Consider the following 27,434-nt stretch of genomic DNA (forward strand, 5'->3'; position numbering starts at 1 on the left):
TAAAATGACTCTAAACACACTTATTTTAGTTCCACAAGTGATAATTCATATGCAATAGTCATTTACAGTCAAAAAAATTAAACATTCAAAAATTACCATTTCTGACCATCTGGAGAAAGTTCAACAGGTCACGGGTCATCGTTTTTCATCAGAAAATTGATTTTTGGACTTTAGGAAAATTGATTCAAAATGTCATTTGAATTGTGCCTCATGTTGAATAACTACTTTTTAAAGCCTCGATGTGACCAAAATTGCCATTTTTACAGACTTTTTCTCCTACTAGAAGCTTCTATTTCGACCAACTTCAGGCATTAAAATGACTCTAAACACACTTATTTTAGTTCCACAAGTGATAATTCACTTGCAATAGTCATTTACAGTCAAAAAATTAAACATTAAAAAATTTCCATTTCTGACCATCTGGAGAAATTTCGACAGGTCACGGGTTATCGTTTTTCATCAGAAAATGGATTTTTTGGACTTTAGAAAAATTGATTCAAAATGTCATTTGGATTGTGCCTCATGTTGAATAACTACTTTTTAAAGCCTCAATGTGACCAAAATTGCCATTTTTACAGACTTTTTCTCCTACTAGAAGCTTCTATTTCGAACAATTTCAGGCATTAAAATGACTCTAAACACACTTATTTTAGTTCCAAAAGTGATAATTCACATGCAATAGTCATTTACAGTCAAAAAATAAAACATTAAAAAATTACCATTTCTGACCATCTGGAGAAATTTCGACAGGTCGCGGGTCATCGTTTTTCATCAGAAAATGGATTTTTTGGACTTTAGAAAAATTGATTAAAAATGTCATTTGGATTGTTCCTCATGTTGAATAACTACTTTTTAAAGCCTCAATGTGACCAAAATTGCCATTTTTACACACTTTTTCTCCTACTAGAAGCTTCTATCTAGACCAATTTCAGGCATTAAAATGACTCTAAACACACTTCTTTTAGTTCCAAAAGTGATAATTCATATGCAATAGTCATTTACAGTCAAAAAAATTAAACATTCAAAAAATACCATTTCTGACCATCTGGAGAAAGTTCAACAGGTCACGGGTCATCGTTTTTCATCAGAAAATTGATTTTTGGACTTTAGAAAAATTGATTCAAAATATCATTTGGATTGTGCCTCATGTTGAATAACTACTTTTTAAAGCCTCAATGTGACCAAAATTGCCATTTGTACAGACTTTTTCTCCTACTAGAAGCTTCTATTTCGAACAATTGCATTCATTAAAATGACCCTAAACACACTTATTTTAGTTCCAAAAGTGATAATTCACATGCAATAGTCATTTACAGTCAAAAAATAAAACATTAAAAAATTACCATTTTTGACCATCTGGAGAAATTTCGACAGGTCACGGGTCATCGTTTTTCATCAGAAAATTGATTTTTTGGACTTTAGAAAAATTGATTCAAAATATCATTTGGATTGTGCCTCATGTTGAATAACTACTTTTTAAAGCCTCAATGTGACCAAAATTGCCATTTTTACAGACTTTTTCTCCTACTAGAAGCTTCTATTTCGAACAATTTCAGGCATTAAAATGACTCTAAACACACTTATTTTAGTTCCAAAAGTGATAATTCACATGCAATAGTCATTTACAGTCAAAAAATAAAACATTAAAAAATTACCATTTCTGACCATCTGGAGAAATTTCGACAGGTCGCGGGTCATCGTTTTTCATCAGAAAATGGTTTTTTTGTACTTTAGAAAAAATTGATTCAAAATGTCATTTGGATTGTGCCTCATGTTGAATAACTACTTTTTAAAACCTCAATGTGACCAAAATTGCCATTTTTACAGACTTTTTCTCCTACTAGAAGCTTCTATTTCGACCAATTTCAGGCATTAAAATGACTCTTAACACACTTATTTTAGTTCCAAAAGTGATAATTCACATGCGATAGTCATTTACAGTCAAAAAATTAAACATTCAAAAATTACCATTTCTGACCATCTGGAGAAATTTCGACAGGTCGCGGGTCATCGTTTTTCATCAGAAAATGGATTTTTTGGACTTTAGAAAAATTGATTCAAAATGTCATTTGGATTGTGCCTCATGTTGAATAACTACTTTTTAAAGCCTCAATGTGACCAAAATTGCCATTTTTACAGACTTTTGTCTCCTACTAGAAGCTTCTATTTCGACCAACTTCAGGCATTAAAATGACTCTAAACACACTTATTTTAGTTCCACAAGTGATAATTCATATGCAATAGTCATTTACAGTCAAAAAAATTAAACATTCAAAAATTACCATTTCTGACCATCTGGAGAAAGTTCAACAGGTCACGGGTCATCGTTTTTCATCAGAAAATTGATTTTTGGACTTTAGAAAAATTGATTCAAAATATCATTTGGATTGTGCCTCATGTTGAATAACTACTTTTTAAAGCCTCAATGTGACCAAAATTGCCATTTTTACAGACTTTTTCTCCTACTAGAAGCTTCTATTTCGACCAATTTCAGGCATTAAAATGACTCTAAACACACTTATTTTAGTTCCAAAAGTGATAATTCACATGCAATAGTCATTTACAGTCAAAAAATAAAACATTCAAAAATTACCATTTCTGACCATCTGGAGAAATTTCGACAGGTCGCGGGTCATCGTTTTTCATCAGAAAATGAATTTTTTGGACTTTAGAAAAATTGATTCAAAATGTCATTTGGATTGTGCCTCATGTTGAATAACTACTTTTTAAAGCCTCAATGTGACCAAAATTGCCATTTTTACAGACTTTTTCTCCTACTAGAAGCTTCTATTTCGACCAACTTCAGGCATTAAAATGACTCTAAACACACTTATTTTAGTTCCAAAAGTGATAATTCATATGCAATAGTCATTTACAGTCAAAAAAATTAAACATTAAAAAATTACCATTTCTGACCATCTGGAGAAAGTTCAACAGGTCACGGGTCATCGTTTTTCATCAGAAAATTGATTTTTGGACTTTAGAAAAAATGATTCAAAATGTCATTTGAATTGTGCCTCATGTTGAATAACTACTTTTTAAAGCCTCGATGTGACCAAAATTGCCATTTTTACAGACTTTTTCTCCTACTAGAAGCTTCTATTTCGACCAACTTCAGGCATTAAAATGACTCTAAACACACTTATTTTAGTTCCACAAGTGATAATTCACTTGCAATAGTCATTTACAGTCAAAAAATTAAACATTAAAAAATTTCCATTTCTGACCATCTGGAGAAATTTCGACAGGTCACGGGTGATCGTTTTTCATCAGAAAATGGATTTTTTTGGACTTTAGAAAAATTGATTCAAAATATCATTTGGATTGTGCCTCATGTTGAATAACTACTTTTTAAAGCCTCAATGTGACCAAAATTGCCATTTTTACACACTTTTTCTCCTACTAGAAGCTTTTTTTTCCGACCAATTTCAGGCATTAAAATGACTCTAAACACACTTCTTTTAGTTCCAAAAGTGATAATTCATATGCAATAGTCATTTACAGTCAAAAAAATTAAACATTCAAAAATTACCATTTCGGACCATCTGGAGAAAGTTCAACAGGTCACGGGTCATCGTTATTCATCAGAAAATTGATTTTTGGACTTTAGAAAAATTGATTCAAAATGTCATTTGAATTGTGCCTCATGTTGAATAACTACTTTTTAAAGCCTCGATGTGACCAAAATTGCCATTTTTACAGACTTTTTCTCCTACTGGAAGCTTCTATTTCGACAAACTTCAGGCATTAAAATGACTCTAAACACACTTATTTTAGTTCCACAAGTGATAATTCACTTGCAATAGTCATTTACAGTCAAAAAATTAAACATTAAAAAATTTCCATTTCTGACCATCTGGAGAAATTTCGACAGGTCGCGGGTCATCGTTTTTCATCAGAAAATGGATTTTTTGGACTTTAGAAAAATTGATTCAAAATGTCATTTGGATTGTGCCTCATGTTGAATAACTACTTTTTAAAGCCTCAATGTGACCAAAATTGCCATTTTTACAGACTTTTTCTCCTACTAGAAGCTTCTATTTCGACCAACTTCAGGCATTAAAATGACTCTAAACACACTTATTTTAGTTCCACAAGTGATAATTCACTTGCAATAGTCATTTACAGTCAAAAAATTAAACATTAAAAAATTTCCATTTCTGACCATCTGGAGAAATTTCGACAGGTCACGGGTTATCGTTTTTCATCAGAAAATGGATTTTTTGGACTTTAGAAAAATTGATTCAAAATGTCATTTGGATTGTGCCTCATGTTGAATAACTACTTTTTAAAGACTCAATGTGACCAAAATTGCCATTTTTACAGACTTTTTCTCCTACTAGAAGCTTCTATTTCGAACAATTTCAGGCATTAAAATGACTCTAAACACACTTATTTTAGTTCCAAAAGTGATAATTCACATGCAATAGTCATTTACAGTCAAAAAATAAAACATTAAAAAATTACCATTTCTGACCATCTGGAGAAATTTCGACAGGTCGCGGGTCATCGTTTTTCATCAGAAAATGGATTTTTTGGACTTTAGAAAAATTGATTAAAAATGTCATTTGGATTGTTCCTCATGTTGAATAACTACTTTTTAAAGCCTCAATGTGACCAAAATTGCCATTTTTACACACTTTTTCTCCTACTAGAAGCTTCTATCTAGACCAATTTCAGGCATTAAAATGACTCTAAACACACTTCTTTTAGTTCCAAAAGTGATAATTCATATGCAATAGTCATTTACAGTCAAAAAAATTAAACATTCAAAAAATACCATTTCTGACCATCTGGAGAAAGTTCAACAGGTCACGGGTCATCGTTTTTCATCAGAAAATTGATTTTTGGACTTTAGAAAAATTGATTCAAAATATCATTTGGATTGTGCCTCATGTTGAATAACTACTTTTTAAAGCCTCAATGTGACCAAAATTGCCATTTGTACAGACTTTTTCTCCTACTAGAAGCTTCTATTTCGAACAATTGCATTCATTAAAATGACCCTAAACACACTTATTTTAGTTCCAAAAGTGATAATTCACATGCAATAGTCATTTACAGTCAAAAAATAAAACATTAAAAAATTACCATTTTTGACCATCTGGAGAAATTTCGACAGGTCACGGGTCATCGTTTTTCATCAGAAAATTGATTTTTTGGACTTTAGAAAAATTGATTCAAAATATCATTTGGATTGTGCCTCATGTTGAATAACTACTTTTTAAAGCCTCAATGTGACCAAAATTGCCATTTTTACAGACTTTTTCTCCTACTAGAAGCTTCTATTTCGAACAATTTCAGGCATTAAAATGACTCTAAACACACTTATTTTAGTTCCAAAAGTGATAATTCACATGCAATAGTCATTTACAGTCAAAAAATAAAACATTAAAAAATTACCATTTCTGACCATCTGGAGAAATTTCGACAGGTCGCGGGTCATCGTTTTTCATCAGAAAATGGTTTTTTTGTACTTTAGAAAAAATTGATTCAAAATGTCATTTGGATTGTGCCTCATGTTGAATAACTACTTTTTAAAACCTCAATGTGACCAAAATTGCCATTTTTACAGACTTTTTCTCCTACTAGAAGCTTCTATTTCGACCAATTTCAGGCATTAAAATGACTCTAAACACACTTATTTTAGTTCCAAAAGTGATAATTCACATGCGATAGTCATTTACAGTCAAAAAATTAAACATTAAAAAATTACCATTTCTGACCATCTGGAGAAATTTCGACAGGTCGCGGGTCATCGTTTTTCATCAGAAAATGGATTTTTTGGACTTTAGAAAAATTGATTAAAAATGTCATTTGGATTGTTCCTCATGTTGAATAACTACTTTTTAAAGCCTCAATGTGACCAAAATTGCCATTTTTACAGACTTTTTCTCCTACTAGAAGCTTCTATTTCGACCAACTTCAGGCATTAAAATGACTCTAAACACACTTATTTTAGTTCCACAAGTGATAATTCACTTGCAATAGTCATTTACAGTCAAAAAATTAAACATTAAAAAATTTCCATTTCTGACCATCTGGAGAAATTTCGACAGGTCACGGGTTATCGTTTTTCATCAGAAAATGGATTTTTTGGACTTTAGAAAAATTGATTCAAAATATCATTTGGATTGTGCCTCATGTTGAATAACTACTTTTTAAAGCCTCAATGTGACCAAAATTGCCATTTTTACAGACTTTTTCTCCTACTAGAAGCTTCTATTTCGACCAATTTCAGGCATTAAAATGACTCTAAACACACTTATTTTAGTTCCAAAAGTGATAATTCACATGCAATAGTCATTTACAGTCAAAAAATAAAACATTAAAAAATTACCATTTCTGACCATCTGGAGAAATTTCCACAGGTCGCGGGTCATCGTTTTTCATCAGAAAATGGATTTTTTGGACTTTAGAAAAATGTATTAAAAATGTCATTTGGATTGTTCCTCATGTTGAATAACTACTTTTTAAAGCCTCAATGTGACCAAAATTGCCATTTTTACAGACTTTTTCTCCTACTAGAAGCTTCTATTTCGACCAACTTCAGGCATTAAAATGACTCTAAACACACTTATTTTAGTTCCAAAAGTGATAATTCACATGCAATAGTCATTTACAGTCAAAAAATAAAACATTAAAAAATTACCATTTCTGACCATCTGGAGAAATTTCGACAGGTCACGGGGTCATCGTTTTTCATCAGAAAATTTATTTTTTGGACTTTAGAAAAATTGATTCAAAATATCATTTGGATTGTGCCTCATGTTGAATAACTACTTTTTAAAGCCTCAATGTGACCAAAATTGCCATTTTTACAGACTTTTTCTCCTACTAGAAGCTTCTATTTCGACCAATTTCAGGCATTAAAATGACTCTAAACACACTTATTTTAGTTCCAAAAGTGATAATTCACATGCAATAGTCATTTACAGTCAAAAAATAAAACATTCAAAAATTACCATTTCTGACCATCTGGAGAAATTTCGACAGGTCGCGGGTCATCGTTTTTCATCAGAAAATGGATTTTTTGGACTTTAGAAAAATTGATTCAAAATGTCATTTGGATTGTGCCTCATGTTGAATAACTACTTTTTAAAGCCTCAATGTGACCAAAATTGCCATTTTTACAGACTTTTTCTCCTACTAGAAGCTTCTATTTCGACCAACTTCAGGCATTAAAATGACTCTAAACACACTTATTTTAGTTCCAAAAGTGATAATTCATATGCAATAGTCATTTACAGTCAAAAAAATTAAACATTAAAAAATTACCATTTCTGACCATCTGGAGAAAGTTCAACAGGTCACGGGTCATCGTTTTTCATCAGAAAATTGATTTTTGGACTTTAGAAAAAATGATTCAAAATGTCATTTGAATTGTGCCTCATGTTGAATAACTACTTTTTAAAGCCTCGATGTGACCAAAATTGCCATTTTTACAGACTTTTTCTCCTACTAGAAGCTTCTATTTCGACCAACTTCAGGCATTAAAATGACTCTAAACACACTTATTTTAGTTCCACAAGTGATAATTCACTTGCAATAGTCATTTACAGTCAAAAAATTAAACATTAAAAAATTTCCATTTCTGACCATCTGGAGAAATTTCGACAGGTCACGGGTGATCGTTTTTCATCAGAAAATGGATTTTTTTGGACTTTAGAAAAATTGATTCAAAATATCATTTGGATTGTGCCTCATGTTGAATAACTACTTTTTAAAGCCTCAATGTGACCAAAATTGCCATTTTTACACACTTTTTCTCCTACTAGAAGCTTTTTTTTCCGACCAATTTCAGGCATTAAAATGACTCTAAACACACTTCTTTTAGTTCCAAAAGTGATAATTCATATGCAATAGTCATTTACAGTCAAAAAAATTAAACATTCAAAAATTACCATTTCGGACCATCTGGAGAAAGTTCAACAGGTCACGGGTCATCGTTATTCATCAGAAAATTGATTTTTGGACTTTAGAAAAATTGATTCAAAATGTCATTTGAATTGTGCCTCATGTTGAATAACTACTTTTTAAAGCCTCGATGTGACCAAAATTGCCATTTTTACAGACTTTTTCTCCTACTGGAAGCTTCTATTTCGACAAACTTCAGGCATTAAAATGACTCTAAACACACTTATTTTAGTTCCACAAGTGATAATTCACTTGCAATAGTCATTTACAGTCAAAAAATTAAACATTAAAAAATTTCCATTTCTGACCATCTGGAGAAATTTCGACAGGTCGCGGGTCATCGTTTTTCATCAGAAAATGGATTTTTTGGACTTTAGAAAAATTGATTCAAAATGTCATTTGGATTGTGCCTCATGTTGAATAACTACTTTTTAAAGCCTCAATGTGACCAAAATTGCCATTTTTACACTTTTTCTCCTACTAGAAGCTTCTATTTCGACCAACTTCAGGCATTAAAATGACTCTAAACACACTTATTTTAGTTCCACAAGTGATAATTCACTTGCAATAGTCATTTACAGTCAAAAAATTAAACATTAAAAAATTTCCATTTCTGACCATCTGGAGAAATTTCGACAGGTCACGGGTTATCGTTTTTCATCAGAAAATGGATTTTTTGGACTTTAGAAAAATTGATTCAAAATATCATTTGGATTGTGCCTCATGTTGAATAACTACTTTTTAAAGCCTCAATGTGACCAAAATTGCCATTTTTACAGACTTTTTCTCCTACTAGAAGCTTCTATTTCGAACAATTTCAGGCATTTAAATGACTCTAAACACACTTATTTTAGTTCCAAAAGTGATAATTCACATGCAATAGTCATTTACAGTCAAAAAATAAAACATTCAAAAATTACCATTTCTGACCATCTGGAGAAATTTCGACAGGTCGCGGGTCATCGTTTTTCATCAGAAAATGGTTTTTTCGGACTTTAGAAAAATTGGTTCAAAATGTCATTTGGATTGTGCCTCATGTTGAATAACTACTTTTTAAAGCCTCAATGTGACCAAAATTGCCATTTTTACAGACTTTTTCTCCTACTAGAAGCTTCTATTTCGAACAATTTCAGGCATTTAAATGACTCTAAACACACTTATTTTAGTTCCAAAAGTGATAATTCACATGCAATAGTCATTTACAGTCAAAAAATAAAACATTCAAAAATTACCATTTCTGACCATCTGGAGAAATTTCGACAGGTCGCGGGTCATCGTTTTTCATCAGAAAATGGTTTTTTCGGACTTTAGAAAAATTGGTTCAAAATGTCATTTGGATTGTGCCTCATGTTGAATAACTACTTTTTAAAGCCTCAATGTGACCAAAATTGCCATTTTTACAGACTTTTTCTCCTACTAGAAGCTTCTATTTCGACCAACTTCAGGCATTAAAATGACTCTAAACACACTTATTTTAGTTCCACAAGTGATAATTCACTTGCAATAGTCATTTACAGTCAAAAAATTAAACATTAAAAAATTTCCATTTCTGACCATCTGGAGAAATTTCGACAGGTCACGGGTCATCGTTTTTCATCAGAAAATGGATTTTTTTGGACTTTAGAAAAACTGATTCAAAATGTCATTTGGATTGTGCCTCATGTTGAATAACTACTTTTTAAAGCCTCAATGTGACCAAAATTGCCATTTTTACACACTTTTTCTCCTACTAGAAGCTTCTATTTCGACCAACTTCAGGCATTAAAATGACTCTAAACACACTTATTTTAGTTCCACAAGTGATAATTCACTTGCAATAGTCATTTACAGTCAAAAAATTAAACATTAAAAAATTTCCATTTCTGACCATCTGGAGAAATTTCGACAGGTCACGGGTTATCGTTTTTCATCAGAAAATGGATTTTTTGGACTTTAGAAAAATTGATTCAAAATATCATTTGGATTGTGCCTCATGTTGAATAACTACTTTTTAAAGCCTCAATGTGACCAAAATTGCCATTTTTACACACTTTTTCTCCTACTAGAAGCTTTTTTTTCCGACCAATTTCAGGCATTAAAATGACTCTAAACACACTTCTTTTAGTTCCAAAAGTGATAATTCATATGCAATAGTCATTTACAGTCAAAAAAATTAAACATTCAAAAATTACCATTTCGGACCATCTGGAGAAAGTTCAACAGGTCACGGGTCATCGTTTTTCATCAGAAAATTGATTTTTGGACTTTAGAAAAATTGATTCAAAATGTCATTTGAATTGTGCCTCATGTTGAATAACTACTTTTTAAAGCCTCGATGTGACCAAAATTGCCATTTTTACAGACTTTTTCTCCTACTGGAAGCTTCTATTTCGACCAACTTCAGGCATTAAAATGACTCTAAACACACTTATTTTAGTTCCACAAGTGATAATTCACTTGCAATAGTCATTTACAGTCAAAAAATTAAACATTAAAAAATTTCCATTTCTGACCATCTGGAGAAATTTCGACAGGTCACGGGTTATCGTTTTTCATCAGAAAATGGATTTTTTGGACTTTAGAAAAATTGATTCAAAATATCATTTGGATTGTGCCTCATGTTGAATAACTACTTTTTAAAGCCTCAATGTGACCAAAATTGCCATTTTTACACACTTTTTCTCCTACTAGAAGCTTTTTTTTCCGACCAATTTCAGGCATTAAAATGACTCTAAACACACTTCTTTTAGTTCCAAAAGTGATAATTCATATGCAATAGTCATTTACAGTCAAAAAAATTAAACATTCAAAAATTACCATTTCGGACCATCTGGAGAAAGTTCAACAGGTCACGGGTCATCGTTTTTCATCAGAAAATTGATTTTTGGACTTTAGAAAAATTGATTCAAAATGTCATTTGAATTGTGCCTCATGTTGAATAACTACTTTTTAAAGCCTCGATGTGACCAAAATTGCCATTTTTACAGACTTTTTCTCCTACTAGAAGCTTCTATTTCGACCAACTTCAGGCATTAAAATGACTCTAAACACACTTATTTTAGTTCCACAAGTGATAATTCACTTGCAATAGTCATTTACAGTCAAAAAATTAAACATTCAAAAATTACCATTTCGGACCATCTGGAGAAATTTCGACAGGTCACGGGTCATCGTTTTTCATCAGAAAATTGATTTTTTGGACTTTAGAAAAATTGATTCAAAATATCATTTGGATTGTGCCTCATGTTGAATAACTACTTTTTAAAGCCTCAATGTGACCAAAATTGCCATTTTTACAGACTTTTTCTCCTACTAGAAGCTTCTATTTCGAACAATTTCAGGCATTAAAATGACTCTAAACACACTTATTTTAGTTCCAAAAGTGATAATTCACATGCAATAGTCATTTACAGTCAAAAAATAAAACATTAAAAAATTACCATTTCTGACCATCTGGAGAAATTTCGACAGGTCGCGGGTCATCGTTTTTCATCAGAAAATGGTTTTTTTGTACTTTAGAAAAAATTGATTCAAAATGTCATTTGGATTGTGCCTCATGTTGAATAACTACTTTTTAAAACCTCAATGTGACCAAAATTGCCATTTTTACAGACTTTTTCTCCTACTAGAAGCTTCTATTTCGACCAATTTCAGGCATTAAAATGACTCTTAACACACTTATTTTAGTTCCAAAAGTGATAATTCACATGCGATAGTCATTTACAGTCAAAAAATTAAACATTCAAAAATTACCATTTCTGACCATCTGGAGAAATTTCGACAGGTCGCGGGTCATCGTTTTTCATCAGAAAATGGATTTTTTGGACTTTAGAAAAATTGATTCAAAATGTCATTTGGATTGTGCCTCATGTTGAATAACTACTTTTTAAAGCCTCAATGTGACCAAAATTGCCATTTTTACAGACTTTTTCTCCTACTAGAAGCTTCTATTTCGACCAACTTCAGGCATTAAAATGACTCTAAACACACTTATTTTAGTTCCACAAGTGATAATTCACTTGCAATAGTAATTTACAGTCAAAAAATTAAACATTAAAAAATTTCCATTTCTGACCATCTGGAGAAATTTCGACAGGTCACGGGTTATCGTTTTTCATCAGAAAATGGATTTTTTGGACTTTAGAAAAATTGATTCAAAATATCATTTGGATTGTGCCTCATGTTGAATAACTACTTTTTAAAGCCTCAATGTGACCAAAATTGCCATTTTTACAGACTTTTTCTCCTACTAGAAGCTTCTATTTCGACCAACTTCAGGCATTAAAATGACTCTAAACACACTTATTTTAGTTCCACAAGTGATAATTCATATGCAATAGTCATTTACAGTCAAAAAAATTAAACATTCAAAAATTACCATTTCTGACCATCTGGAGAAAGTTCAACAGGTCACGGGTCATCGTTTTTCATCAGAAAATTGATTTTTGGACTTTAGGAAAATTGATTCAAAATGTCATTTGAATTGTGCCTCATGTTGAATAACTACTTTTTAAAGCCTCGATGTGACCAAAATTGCCATTTTTACAGACTTTTTCTCCTACTAGAAGCTTCTATTTCGACCAACTTCAGGCATTAAAATGACTCTAAACACACTTATTTTAGTTCCACAAGTGATAATTCACTTGCAATAGTCATTTACAGTCAAAAAATTAAACATTAAAAAATTTCCATTTCTGACCATCTGGAGAAATTTCGACAGGTCACGGGTTATCGTTTTTCATCAGAAAATGGATTTTTTGGACTTTAGAAAAATTGATTCAAAATGTCATTTGGATTGTGCCTCATGTTGAATAACTACTTTTTAAAGACTCAATGTGACCAAAATTGCCATTTTTACAGACTTTTTCTCCTACTAGAAGCTTCTATTTCGAACAATTTCAGGCATTAAAATGACTCTAAACACACTTATTTTAGTTCCAAAAGTGATAATTCACATGCAATAGTCATTTACAGTCAAAAAATAAAACATTAAAAAATTACCATTTCTGACCATCTGGAGAAATTTCGACAGGTCGCGGGTCATCGTTTTTCATCAGAAAATGGATTTTTTGGACTTTAGAAAAATTGATTAAAAATGTCATTTGGATTGTTCCTCATGTTGAATAACTACTTTTTAAAGCCTCAATGTGACCAAAATTGCCATTTTTACACACTTTTTCTCCTACTAGAAGCTTCTATCTAGACCAATTTCAGGCATTAAAATGACTCTAAACACACTTCTTTTAGTTCCAAAAGTGATAATTCATATGCAATAGTCATTTACAGTCAAAAAAATTAAACATTCAAAAAATACCATTTCTGACCATCTGGAGAAAGTTCAACAGGTCACGGGTCATCGTTTTTCATCAGAAAATTGATTTTTGGACTTTAGAAAAATTGATTCAAAATATCATTTGGATTGTGCCTCATGTTGAATAACTACTTTTTAAAGCCTCAATGTGACCAAAATTGCCATTTGTACAGACTTTTTCTCCTACTAGAAGCTTCTATTTCGAACAATTGCATTCATTAAAATGACCCTAAACACACTTATTTTAGTTCCAAAAGTGATAATTCACATGCAATAGTCATTTACAGTCAAAAAATAAAACATTAAAAAATTACCATTTTTGACCATCTGGAGAAATTTCGACAGGTCACGGGTCATCGTTTTTCATCAGAAAATTGATTTTTTGGACTTTAGAAAAATTGATTCAAAATATCATTTGGATTGTGCCTCATGTTGAATAACTACTTTTTAAAGCCTCAATGTGACCAAAATTGCCATTTTTACAGACTTTTTCTCCTACTAGAAGCTTCTATTTCGAACAATTTCAGGCATTAAAATGACTCTAAACACACTTATTTTAGTTCCAAAAGTGATAATTCACATGCAATAGTCATTTACAGTCAAAAAATAAAACATTAAAAAATTACCATTTCTGACCATCTGGAGAAATTTCGACAGGTCGCGGGTCATCGTTTTTCATCAGAAAATGGTTTTTTTGTACTTTAGAAAAAATTGATTCAAAATGTCATTTGGATTGTGCCTCATGTTGAATAACTACTTTTTAAAACCTCAATGTGACCAAAATTGCCATTTTTACAGACTTTTTCTCCTACTAGAAGCTTCTATTTCGACCAATTTCAGGCATTAAAATGACTCTAAACACACTTATTTTAGTTCCAAAAGTGATAATTCACATGCGATAGTCATTTACAGTCAAAAAATTAAACATTAAAAAATTACCATTTCTGACCATCTGGAGAAATTTCGACAGGTCGCGGGTCATCGTTTTTCATCAGAAAATGGATTTTTTGGACTTTAGAAAAATTGATTAAAAATGTCATTTGGATTGTTCCTCATGTTGAATAACTACTTTTTAAAGCCTCAATGTGACCAAAATTGCCATTTTTACAGACTTTTTCTCCTACTAGAAGCTTCTATTTCGACCAACTTCAGGCATTAAAATGACTCTAAACACACTTATTTTAGTTCCACAAGTGATAATTCACTTGCAATAGTCATTTACAGTCAAAAAATTAAACATTAAAAAATTTCCATTTCTGACCATCTGGAGAAATTTCGACAGGTCACGGGTTATCGTTTTTCATCAGAAAATGGATTTTTTGGACTTTAGAAAAATTGATTCAAAATATCATTTGGATTGTGCCTCATGTTGAATAACTACTTTTTAAAGCCTCAATGTGACCAAAATTGCCATTTTTACAGACTTTTTCTCCTACTAGAAGCTTCTATTTCGACCAATTTCAGGCATTAAAATGACTCTAAACACACTTATTTTAGTTCCAAAAGTGATAATTCACATGCAATAGTCATTTACAGTCAAAAAATAAAACATTAAAAAATTACCATTTCTGACCATCTGGAGAAATTTCCACAGGTCGCGGGTCATCGTTTTTCATCAGAAAATGGATTTTTTGGACTTTAGAAAAATGTATTAAAAATGTCATTTGGATTGTTCCTCATGTTGAATAACTACTTTTTAAAGCCTCAATGTGACCAAAATTGCCATTTTTACAGACTTTTTCTCCTACTAGAAGCTTCTATTTCGACCAACTTCAGGCATTAAAATGACTCTAAACACACTTATTTTAGTTCCAAAAGTGATAATTCACATGCAATAGTCATTTACAGTCAAAAAATAAAACATTAAAAAATTACCATTTCTGACCATCTGGAGAAATTTCGACAGGTCACGGGGTCATCGTTTTTCATCAGAAAATTTATTTTTTGGACTTTAGAAAAATTGATTCAAAATATCATTTGGATTGTGCCTCATGTTGAATAACTACTTTTTAAAGCCTCAATGTGACCAAAATTGCCATTTTTACAGACTTTTTCTCCTACTAGAAGCTTCTATTTCGACCAATTTCAGGCATTAAAATGACTCTAAACACACTTATTTTAGTTCCAAAAGTGATAATTCACATGCAATAGTCATTTACAGTCAAAAAATAAAACATTCAAAAATTACCATTTCTGACCATCTGGAGAAATTTCGACAGGTCGCGGGTCATCGTTTTTCATCAGAAAATGGATTTTTTGGACTTTAGAAAAATTGATTCAAAATGTCATTTGGATTGTGCCTCATGTTGAATAACTACTTTTTAAAGCCTCAATGTGACCAAAATTGCCATTTTTACAGACTTTTTCTCCTACTAGAAGCTTCTATTTCGACCAACTTCAGGCATTAAAATGACTCTAAACACACTTATTTTAGTTCCAAAAGTGATAATTCATATGCAATAGTCATTTACAGTCAAAAAAATTAAACATTAAAAAATTACCATTTCTGACCATCTGGAGAAAGTTCAACAGGTCACGGGTCATCGTTTTTCATCAGAAAATTGATTTTTGGACTTTAGAAAAAATGATTCAAAATGTCATTTGAATTGTGCCTCATGTTGAATAACTACTTTTTAAAGCCTCGATGTGACCAAAATTGCCATTTTTACAGACTTTTTCTCCTACTAGAAGCTTCTATTTCGACCAACTTCAGGCATTAAAATGACTCTAAACACACTTATTTTAGTTCCACAAGTGATAATTCACTTGCAATAGTCATTTACAGTCAAAAAATTAAACATTAAAAAATTTCCATTTCTGACCATCTGGAGAAATTTCGACAGGTCACGGGTGATCGTTTTTCATCAGAAAATGGATTTTTTTGGACTTTAGAAAAATTGATTCAAAATATCATTTGGATTGTGCCTCATGTTGAATAACTACTTTTTAAAGCCTCAATGTGACCAAAATTGCCATTTTTACACACTTTTTCTCCTACTAGAAGCTTTTTTTTCCGACCAATTTCAGGCATTAAAATGACTCTAAACACACTTCTTTTAGTTCCAAAAGTGATAATTCATATGCAATAGTCATTTACAGTCAAAAAAATTAAACATTCAAAAATTACCATTTCGGACCATCTGGAGAAAGTTCAACAGGTCACGGGTCATCGTTATTCATCAGAAAATTGATTTTTGGACTTTAGAAAAATTGATTCAAAATGTCATTTGAATTGTGCCTCATGTTGAATAACTACTTTTTAAAGCCTCGATGTGACCAAAATTGCCATTTTTACAGACTTTTTCTCCTACTGGAAGCTTCTATTTCGACAAACTTCAGGCATTAAAATGACTCTAAACACACTTATTTTAGTTCCACAAGTGATAATTCACTTGCAATAGTCATTTACAGTCAAAAAATTAAACATTAAAAAATTTCCATTTCTGACCATCTGGAGAAATTTCGACAGGTCGCGGGTCATCGTTTTTCATCAGAAAATGGATTTTTTGGACTTTAGAAAAATTGATTCAAAATGTCATTTGGATTGTGCCTCATGTTGAATAACTACTTTTTAAAGCCTCAATGTGACCAAAATTGCCATTTTTACAGACTTTTTCTCCTACTAGAAGCTTCTATTTCGACCAACTTCAGGCATTAAAATGACTCTAAACACACTTATTTTAGTTCCACAAGTGATAATTCACTTGCAATAGTCATTTACAGTCAAAAAATTAAACATTAAAAAATTTCCATTTCTGACCATCTGGAGAAATTTCGACAGGTCACGGGTTATCGTTTTTCATCAGAAAATGGATTTTTTGGACTTTAGAAAAATTGATTCAAAATATCATTTGGATTGTGCCTCATGTTGAATAACTACTTTTTAAAGCCTCAATGTGACCAAAATTGCCATTTTTACAGACTTTTTCTCCTACTAGAAGCTTCTATTTCGAACAATTTCAGGCATTTAAATGACTCTAAACACACTTATTTTAGTTCCAAAAGTGATAATTCACATGCAATAGTCATTTACAGTCAAAAAATAAAACATTCAAAAATTACCATTTCTGACCATCTGGAGAAATTTCGACAGGTCGCGGGTCATCGTTTTTCATCAGAAAATGGTTTTTTCGGACTTTAGAAAAATTGGTTCAAAATGTCATTTGGATTGTGCCTCATGTTGAATAACTACTTTTTAAAGCCTCAATGTGACCAAAATTGCCATTTTTACAGACTTTTTCTCCTACTAGAAGCTTCTATTTCGAACAATTTCAGGCATTTAAATGACTCTAAACACACTTATTTTAGTTCCAAAAGTGATAATTCACATGCAATAGTCATTTACAGTCAAAAAATAAAACATTCAAAAATTACCATTTCTGACCATCTGGAGAAATTTCGACAGGTCGCGGGTCATCGTTTTTCATCAGAAAATGGTTTTTTCGGACTTTAGAAAAATTGGTTCAAAATGTCATTTGGATTGTGCCTCATGTTGAATAACTACTTTTTAAAGCCTCAATGTGACCAAAATTGCCATTTTTACAGACTTTTTCTCCTACTAGAAGCTTTTATTTCGACCAATTTCAGGCATTAAAATGACTCTAAACACACTTATTTTAGTTCCAAAAGTGATAATTCATATGCAATAGTCATTTACTGTCAAAAAAATTAAACATTAAAAAATTACCATTTCTGACCATCTGGAGAAAGTTCAACAGGTCACGGGTCATCGTTTTTCATCAGAAAATTGATTTTTGGACTTTAGAAAAAATGATTCAAAATGTCATTTGAATTGTGCCTCATGTTGAATAACTACTTTTTAAAGCCTCGATGTGACCAAAATTGCCATTTTTACAGACTTTTTCTCCTACTAGAAGCTTCTATTTCGACCAACTTCAGGCATTAAAATGACTCTAAACACACTTATTTTAGTTCCACAAGTGATAATTCACTTGCAATAGTCATTTACAGTCAAAAAATTAAACATTAAAAAATTTCCATTTCTGACCATCTGGAGAAATTTCGACAGGTCACGGGTCATCGTTTTTCATCAGAAAATGGATTTTTTTGGACTTTAGAAAAACTGATTCAAAATGTCATTTGGATTGTGCCTCATGTTGAATAACTACTTTTTAAAGCCTCAATGTGACCAAAATTGCCATTTTTACACACTTTTTCTCCTACTAGAAGCTTCTATTTCGACCAACTTCAGGCATTAAAATGACTCTAAACACACTTATTTTAGTTCCACAAGTGATAATTCACTTGCAATAGTCATTTACAGTCAAAAAATTAAACATTAAAAAATTTCCATTTCTGACCATCTGGAGAAATTTCGACAGGTCACGGGTTATCGTTTTTCATCAGAAAATGGATTTTTTGGACTTTAGAAAAATTGATTCAAAATATCATTTGGATTGTGCCTCATGTTGAATAACTACTTTTTAAAGCCTCAATGTGACCAAAATTGCCATTTTTACACACTTTTTCTCCTACTAGAAGCTTTTTTTTCCGACCAATTTCAGGCATTAAAATGACTCTAAACACACTTCTTTTAGTTCCAAAAGTGATAATTCATATGCAATAGTCATTTACAGTCAAAAAAATTAAACATTCAAAAATTACCATTTCGGACCATCTGGAGAAAGTTCAACAGGTCACGGGTCATCGTTTTTCATCAGAAAATTGATTTTTGGACTTTAGAAAAATTGATTCAAAATGTCATTTGAATTGTGCCTCATGTTGAATAACTACTTTTTAAAGCCTCGATGTGACCAAAATTGCCATTTTTACAGACTTTTTCTCCTACTGGAAGCTTCTATTTCGACCAACTTCAGGCATTAAAATGACTCTAAACACACTTATTTTAGTTCCACAAGTGATAATTCACTTGCAATAGTCATTTACAGTCAAAAAATTAAACATTAAAAAATTTCCATTTCTGACCATCTGGAGAAATTTCGACAGGTCACGGGTTATCGTTTTTCATCAGAAAATGGATTTTTTGGACTTTAGAAAAATTGATTCAAAATATCATTTGGATTGTGCCTCATGTTGAATAACTACTTTTTAAAGCCTCAATGTGACCAAAATTGCCATTTTTACACACTTTTTCTCCTACTAGAAGCTTTTTTTTCCGACCAATTTCAGGCATTAAAATGACTCTAAACACACTTCTTTTAGTTCCAAAAGTGATAATTCATATGCAATAGTCATTTACAGTCAAAAAAATTAAACATTCAAAAATTACCATTTCGGACCATCTGGAGAAAGTTCAACAGGTCACGGGTCATCGTTTTTCATCAGAAAATTGATTTTTGGACTTTAGAAAAATTGATTCAAAATGTCATTTGAATTGTGCCTCATGTTGAATAACTACTTTTTAAAGCCTCGATGTGACCAAAATTGCCATTTTTACAGACTTTTTCTCCTACTAGAAGCTTCTATTTCGACCAACTTCAGGCATTAAAATGACTCTAAACACACTTATTTTAGTTCCACAAGTGATAATTCACTTGCAATAGTCATTTACAGTCAAAAAATTAAACATTCAAAAATTACCATTTCGGACCATCTGGAGAAAGTTCAACAGGTCACGGGTCATCGTTTTTCATCAGAAAATTGATTTTTGGACTTTAGAAAAATTGATTCAAAATGTCATTTGAATTGTGCCTCATGTTGAATAACTACTTTTTAAAGCCTCGATGTGACCAAAATTGCCATTTTTACAGACTTTTTCTCCTACTAGAAGCTTCTATTTCGACCAACTTCAGGCATTAAAATGACTCTAAACACACTTATTTTAGTTCCACAAGTGATAATTCACTTGCAATAGTCATTTACAGTCAAAAAATTAAACATTAAAAAATTTCCATTTCTGACCATCTGGAGAAATTTCGACAGGTCACGGGTTATCGTTTTTCATCAGAAAATGGATTTTTTGGACTTTAGAAAAATTGATTCAAAATGTCATTTGGATTGTCCTCATGTTGAATAACTACTTTTTAAAGCCTCAATGTGACCAAAATTGCCATTTTTACACACTTTTTCTCCTACTAGAAGCTTCTATCTTGACCAATTTCAGGCATTAAAATGACTCTAAACACACTTCTTTTAGTTCCAAAAGTGATAATTCATATGCAATAGTCATTTACAGTCAAAAAAATTAAACATTAAAAAAATACCATTTCTGACCATCTGGAGAAAGTTCAACAGGTCACGGGTCATCGTTTTTCATCAGAAAATTGATTTTTGGACTTTAGAAAAATTGATTCAAAATGTCATATGAATTGTGCCTCATGTTGAATAACTACTTTTTAAAGCCTCGATGTGACCAAAATTGCCATTTTTACAGACTTTTTCTCCTACTAGAAGCTTCTATTTCGAACAATTGCAGGCATTAAAATGACCCTAAACACACTTATTTTAGTTCCAAAAGTGATAATTCACATGCAATAGTCATTTACCGTCAAAAAATAAAACATTAAAAAATTACCATTTTTGACCATCTGGAGAAATTTCGACAGGTCACGGGTCATCGTTTTTCATCAGAAAATTGATTTTTTGGACTTTAGAAAAATTGATTCAAAATATCATTTGGATTGTGCCTCATGTTGAATAACTACTTTTTAAAGCCTCAATGTGACCAAAATTGCCATTTTTACAGACTTTTTCTCCTACTAGAAGCTTCTATTTCGAACAATTTCAGGCATTAAAATGACTCTAAACACACTTATTTTAGTTCCAAAAGTGATAATTCACATGCAATAGTCATTTACAGTCAAAAAATAAAACATTAAAAAATTACCATTTCTGACCATCTGGAGAAATTTCGACAGGTCGCGGGTCATCGTTTTTCATCAGAAAATGGTTTTTTTGTACTTTAGAAAAAATTGATTCAAAATGTCATTTGGATTGTGCCTCATGTTGAATAACTACTTTTTAAAACCTCAATGTGACCAAAATTGCCATTTTTACAGACTTTTTCTCCTACTAGAAGCTTCTATTTCGACCAATTTCAGGCATTAAAATGACTCTAAACACACTTATTTGAGTTCCAAAATTGATAATTCACATGCGATAGTCATTTACAGTCAAAAAATTAAACATTAAAAAATTACCATTTCTGACCATCTGGAGAAATTTCGACAGGTCGCGGGTCATCGTTTTTCATCAGAAAATGGATTTTTTGGACTTTAGAAAAATTGATTAAAAATGTCATTTGGATTGTTCCTCATGTTGAATAACTACTTTTTAAAGCCTCAATGTGACCAAAATTGCCATTTTTACAGACTTTTTCTCCTACTAGAAGCTTCTATTTCGACCAACTTCAGGCATTAAAATGACTCTAAACACACTTATTTTAGTTCCACAAGTGATAATTCACTTGCAATAGTCATTTACAGTCAAAAAATTAAACATAAAAAAATTTCCATTTCTGACCATCTGGAGAAATTTCGACAGGTCACGGGTTATCGTTTTTCATCAGAAAATGGATTTTTTGGACTTTAGAAAAATTGATTCAAAATATCATTTGGATTGTGCCTCATGTTGAATAACTACTTTTTAAAGCCTCAATGTGACCAAAATTGCCATTTTTACACACTTTTTCTCCTACTAGAAGCTTTTTTTTCCGACCAATTTCAGGCATTAAAATGACTCTAAACACACTTCTTTTAGTTCCAAAAGTGATAATTCATATGCAATAGTCATTTACAGTCAAAAAAATTAAACATTCAAAAATTACCATTTCGGACCATCTGGAGAAAGTTCAACAGGTCACGGGTCATCGTTTTTCATCAGAAAATTGATTTTTGGACTTTAGAAAAATTTATTCAAAATGTCATTTGAATTGTGCCTCATGTTGAATAACTACTTTTTAAAGCCTCGATGTGACCAAAATTGCCATTTTTACAGACTTTTTCTCCTACTAGAAGCTTCTATTTCGACCAACTTCAGGCATTAAAATGACTCTAAACACACTTATTTTAGTTCCAAAAGTGATAATTCACATGCAATAGTCATTTACAGTCAAAAAATAAAACATTAAAAAATTACCATTTCTGACCATCTGGAGAAATTTCGACAGGTCACGGGTCATCGTTTTTCATCAGAAAATTTATTTTTTGGACTTTAGAAAAATTGATTCAAAATATCATTTGGATTGTGCCTCATGTTGAATAACTACTTTTTAAAGCCTCAATGTGACCAAAATTGCCATTTTTACAGACTTTTTCTCCTACTAGAAGCTTCTATTTCGAACAATTTCAGGCATTAAAATGACTCGAAACACACTTATTTTAGTTCCAAAAGTGATAATTCACATGCAATAGTCATTTGCAGTCAAAAAATAAAACATTCAAAAATTACCATTTCTGACCATCTGGAGAAATTTCGACAGGTCGCGGGTCATCGTTTTTCATCAGAAAATGGATTTTTTGGACTTTAGAAAAATTGATTCAAAATGTCATTTGGATTGTGCCTCATGTTGAATAACTACTTTTTAAAGCCTCAATGTGACCAAAATTGCCATTTTTACAGACTTTTTCTCCTACTAGAAGCTTCTATTTCGACCAATTTCAGGCATTAAAATGACTCTAAACACACTTCTTTTAGTTCCAAAAGTGATAATTCATATGCAATAGTCATTTACAGTCAAAAAAATTAAACATTCAAAAAATACCATTTCTGACCATCTGGAGAAAGTTCAACAGGTCACGGGTCATCGTTTTTCATCAGAAAATTGATTTTTGGACTTTAGAAAAATTGATTCAAAATATCATTTGGATTGTGCCTCATGTTGAATAACTACTTTTTAAAGCCTCAATGTGACCAAAATTGCCATTTGTACAGACTTTTTCTCCTACTAGAAGCTTCTATTTCGAACAATTGCATTCATTAAAATGACCCTAAACACACTTATTTTAGTTCCAAAAGTGATAATTCACATGCAATAGTCATTTACAGTCAAAAAATAAAACATTAAAAAATTACCATTTTTGACCATCTGGAGAAATTTCGACAGGTCACGGGTCATCGTTTTTCATCAGAAAATTGATTTTTTGGACTTTAGAAAAATTGATTCAAAATATCATTTGGATTGTGCCTCATGTTGAATAACTACTTTTTAAAGCCTCAATGTGACCAAAATTGCCATTTTTACAGACTTTTTCTCCTACTAGAAGCTTCTATTTCGAACAATTTCAGGCATTAAAATGACTCTAAACACACTTATTTTAGTTCCAAAAGTGATAATTCACATGCAATAGTCATTTACAGTCAAAAAATAAAACATTAAAAAATTACCATTTCTGACCATCTGGAGAAATTTCGACAGGTCGCGGGTCATCGTTTTTCATCAGAAAATGGTTTTTTTGTACTTTAGAAAAAATTGATTCAAAATGTCATTTGGATTGTGCCTCATGTTGAATAACTACTTTTTAAAACCTCAATGTGACCAAAATTGCCATTTTTACAGACTTTTTCTCCTACTAGAAGCTTCTATTTCGACCAATTTCAGGCATTAAAATGACTCTAAACACACTTATTTTAGTTCCAAAAGTGATAATTCACATGCGATAGTCATTTACAGTCAAAAAATTAAACATTAAAAAATTACCATTTCTGACCATCTGGAGAAATTTCGACAGGTCGCGGGTCATCGTTTTTCATCAGAAAATGGATTTTTTGGACTTTAGAAAAATTGATTAAAAATGTCATTTGGATTGTTCCTCATGTTGAATAACTACTTTTTAAAGCCTCAATGTGACCAAAATTGCCATTTTTACAGACTTTTTCTCCTACTAGAAGCTTCTATTTCGACCAACTTCAGGCATTAAAATGACTCTAAACACACTTATTTTAGTTCCACAAGTGATAATTCACTTGCAATAGTCATTTACAGTCAAAAAATTAAACATTAAAAAATTTCCATTTCTGACCATCTGGAGAAATTTCGACAGGTCACGGGTTATCGTTTTTCATCAGAAAATGGATTTTTTGGACTTTAGAAAAATTGATTCAAAATATCATTTGGATTGTGCCTCATGTTGAATAACTACTTTTTAAAGCCTCAATGTGACCAAAATTGCCATTTTTACAGACTTTTTCTCCTACTAGAAGCTTCTATTTCGACCAATTTCAGGCATTAAAATGACTCTAAACACACTTATTTTAGTTCCAAAAGTGATAATTCACATGCAATAGTCATTTACAGTCAAAAAATAAAACATTAAAAAATTACCATTTCTGACCATCTGGAGAAATTTCCACAGGTCGCGGGTCATCGTTTTTCATCAGAAAATGGATTTTTTGGACTTTAGAAAAATGTATTAAAAATGTCATTTGGATTGTTCCTCATGTTGAATAACTACTTTTTAAAGCCTCAATGTGACCAAAATTGCCATTTTTACAGACTTTTTCTCCTACTAGAAGCTTCTATTTCGACCAACTTCAGGCATTAAAATGACTCTAAACACACTTATTTTAGTTCCAAAAGTGATAATTCACATGCAATAGTCATTTACAGTCAAAAAATAAAACATTAAAAAATTACCATTTCTGACCATCTGGAGAAATTTCGACAGGTCACGGGGTCATCGTTTTTCATCAGAAAATTTATTTTTTGGACTTTAGAAAAATTGATTCAAAATATCATTTGGATTGTGCCTCATGTTGAATAACTACTTTTTAAAGCCTCAATGTGACCAAAATTGCCATTTTTACAGACTTTTTCTCCTACTAGAAGCTTCTATTTCGACCAATTTCAGGCATTAAAATGACTCTAAACACACTTATTTTAGTTCCAAAAGTGATAATTCACATGCAATAGTCATTTACAGTCAAAAAATAAAACATTCAAAAATTACCATTTCTGACCATCTGGAGAAATTTCGACAGGTCGCGGGTCATCGTTTTTCATCAGAAAATGGATTTTTTGGACTTTAGAAAAATTGATTCAAAATGTCATTTGGATTGTGCCTCATGTTGAATAACTACTTTTTAAAGCCTCAATGTGACCAAAATTGCCATTTTTACAGACTTTTTCTCCTACTAGAAGCTTCTATTTCGACCAACTTCAGGCATTAAAATGACTCTAAACACACTTATTTTAGTTCCAAAAGTGATAATTCATATGCAATAGTCATTTACAGTCAAAATAATTAAACATTAAAAAATTACCATTTCTGACCATCTGGAGAAAGTTCAACAGGTCACGGGTCATCGTTTTTCATCAGAAAATTGATTTTTGGACTTTAGAAAAAATGATTCAAAATGTCATTTGAATTGTGCCTCATGTTGAATAACTACTTTTTAAAGCCTCGATGTGACCAAAATTGCCATTTTTACAGACTTTTTCTCCTACTAGAAGCTTCTATTTCGACCAACTTCAGGCATTAAAATGACTCTAAACACACTTATTTTAGTTCCACAAGTGATAATTCACTTGCAATAGTCATTTACAGTCAAAAAATTAAACATTAAAAAATTTCCATTTCTGACCATCTGGAGAAATTTCGACAGGTCACGGGTGATCGTTTTTCATCAGAAAATGGATTTTTTTGGACTTTAGAAAAACTGATTCAAAATGTCATTTGGATTGTGCCTCATGTTGAATAACTACTTTTTAAAGCCTCAATGTGACCAAAATTGCCATTTTTACACACTTTTTCTCCTACTAGAAGCTTCTATTTCGACCAACTTCAGGCATTAAAATGACTCTAAACACACTTATTTTAGTTCCACAAGTGATAATTCACTTGCAATAGTCATTTACAGTCAAAAAATTAAACATTAAAAAATTTCCATTTCTGACCATCTGGAGAAATTTCGACAGGTCACGGGTTATCGTTTTTCATCAGAAAATGGATTTTTTGGACTTTAGAAAAATTGATTCAAAATATCATTTGGATTGTGCCTCATGTTGAATAACTACTTTTTAAAGCCTCAATGTGACCAAAATTGCCATTTTTACACACTTTTTCTCCTACTAGAAGCTTTTTTTTCCGACCAATTTCAGGCATTAAAATGACTCTAAACACACTTCTTTTAGTTCCAAAAGTGATAATTCATATGCAATAGTCATTTACAGTCAAAAAAATTAAACATTCAAAAATTACCATTTCGGACCATCTGGAGAAAGTTCAACAGGTCACGGGTCATCGTTTTTCATCAGAAAATTGATTTTTGGACTTTAGAAAAATTGATTCAAAATGTCATTTGAATTGTGCCTCATGTTGAATAACTACTTTTTAAAGCCTCGATGTGACCAAAATTGCCATTTTTACAGACTTTTTCTCCTACTGGAAGCTTCTATTTCGACCAACTTCAGGCATTAAAATGACTCTAAACACACTTATTTTAGTTCCACAAGTGATAATTCACTTGCAATAGTCATTTACAGTCAAAAAATTAAACATTAAAAAATTTCCATTTCTGACCATCTGGAGAAATTTCGACAGGTCACGGGTTATCGTTTTTCATCAGAAAATGGATTTTTTGGACTTTAGAAAAATTGATTCAAAATGTCATTTGGATTGTCCTCATGTTGAATAACTACTTTTTAAAGCCTCAATGTGACCAAAATTGCCATTTTTACAGACTTTTTCTCCTACTAGAAGCTTCTATTTCGACCAATTTCAGGCATTAAAATGACTCTAAACACACTTATTTTAGTTCCACAAGTGATAATTCACTTGCAATAGTCATTTACAGTCAAAAAATTAAACATTAAAAAATTTCCATTTCTGACCATCTGGAGAAATTTCGACAGGTCACGGGTTATCGTTTTTCATCAGAAAATGGATTTTTTGGACTTTAGAAAAATTGATTCAAAATATCATTTGGATTGTGCCTCATGTTGAATAACTACTTTTTAAAGCCTCAATGTGACCAAAATTGCCATTTTTACACACTTTTTCTCCTACTAGAAGCTTTTTTTTCCGACCAATTTCAGGCATTAAAATGACTCTAAACACACTTCTTTTAGTTCCAAAAGTGATAATTCATATGCAATAGTCATTTACAGTCAAAAAAATTAAACATTCAAAAATTACCATTTCGGACCATCTGGAGAAAGTTCAACAGGTCACGGGTCATCGTTTTTCATCAGAAAATTGATTTTTGGACTTTAGAAAAATTGATTCAAAATGTCATTTGAATTGTGCCTCATGTTGAATAACTACTTTTTAAAGCCTCGATGTGACCAAAATTGCCATTTTTACAGACT

The sequence above is a fragment of the Triturus cristatus genome, chromosome 5_2 (genome assembly GCF_964204655.1).
Source record: "Triturus cristatus chromosome 5_2, aTriCri1.1, whole genome shotgun sequence".
Classification (NCBI taxonomy): Eukaryota; Metazoa; Chordata; class Amphibia; order Caudata; family Salamandridae; genus Triturus; species Triturus cristatus.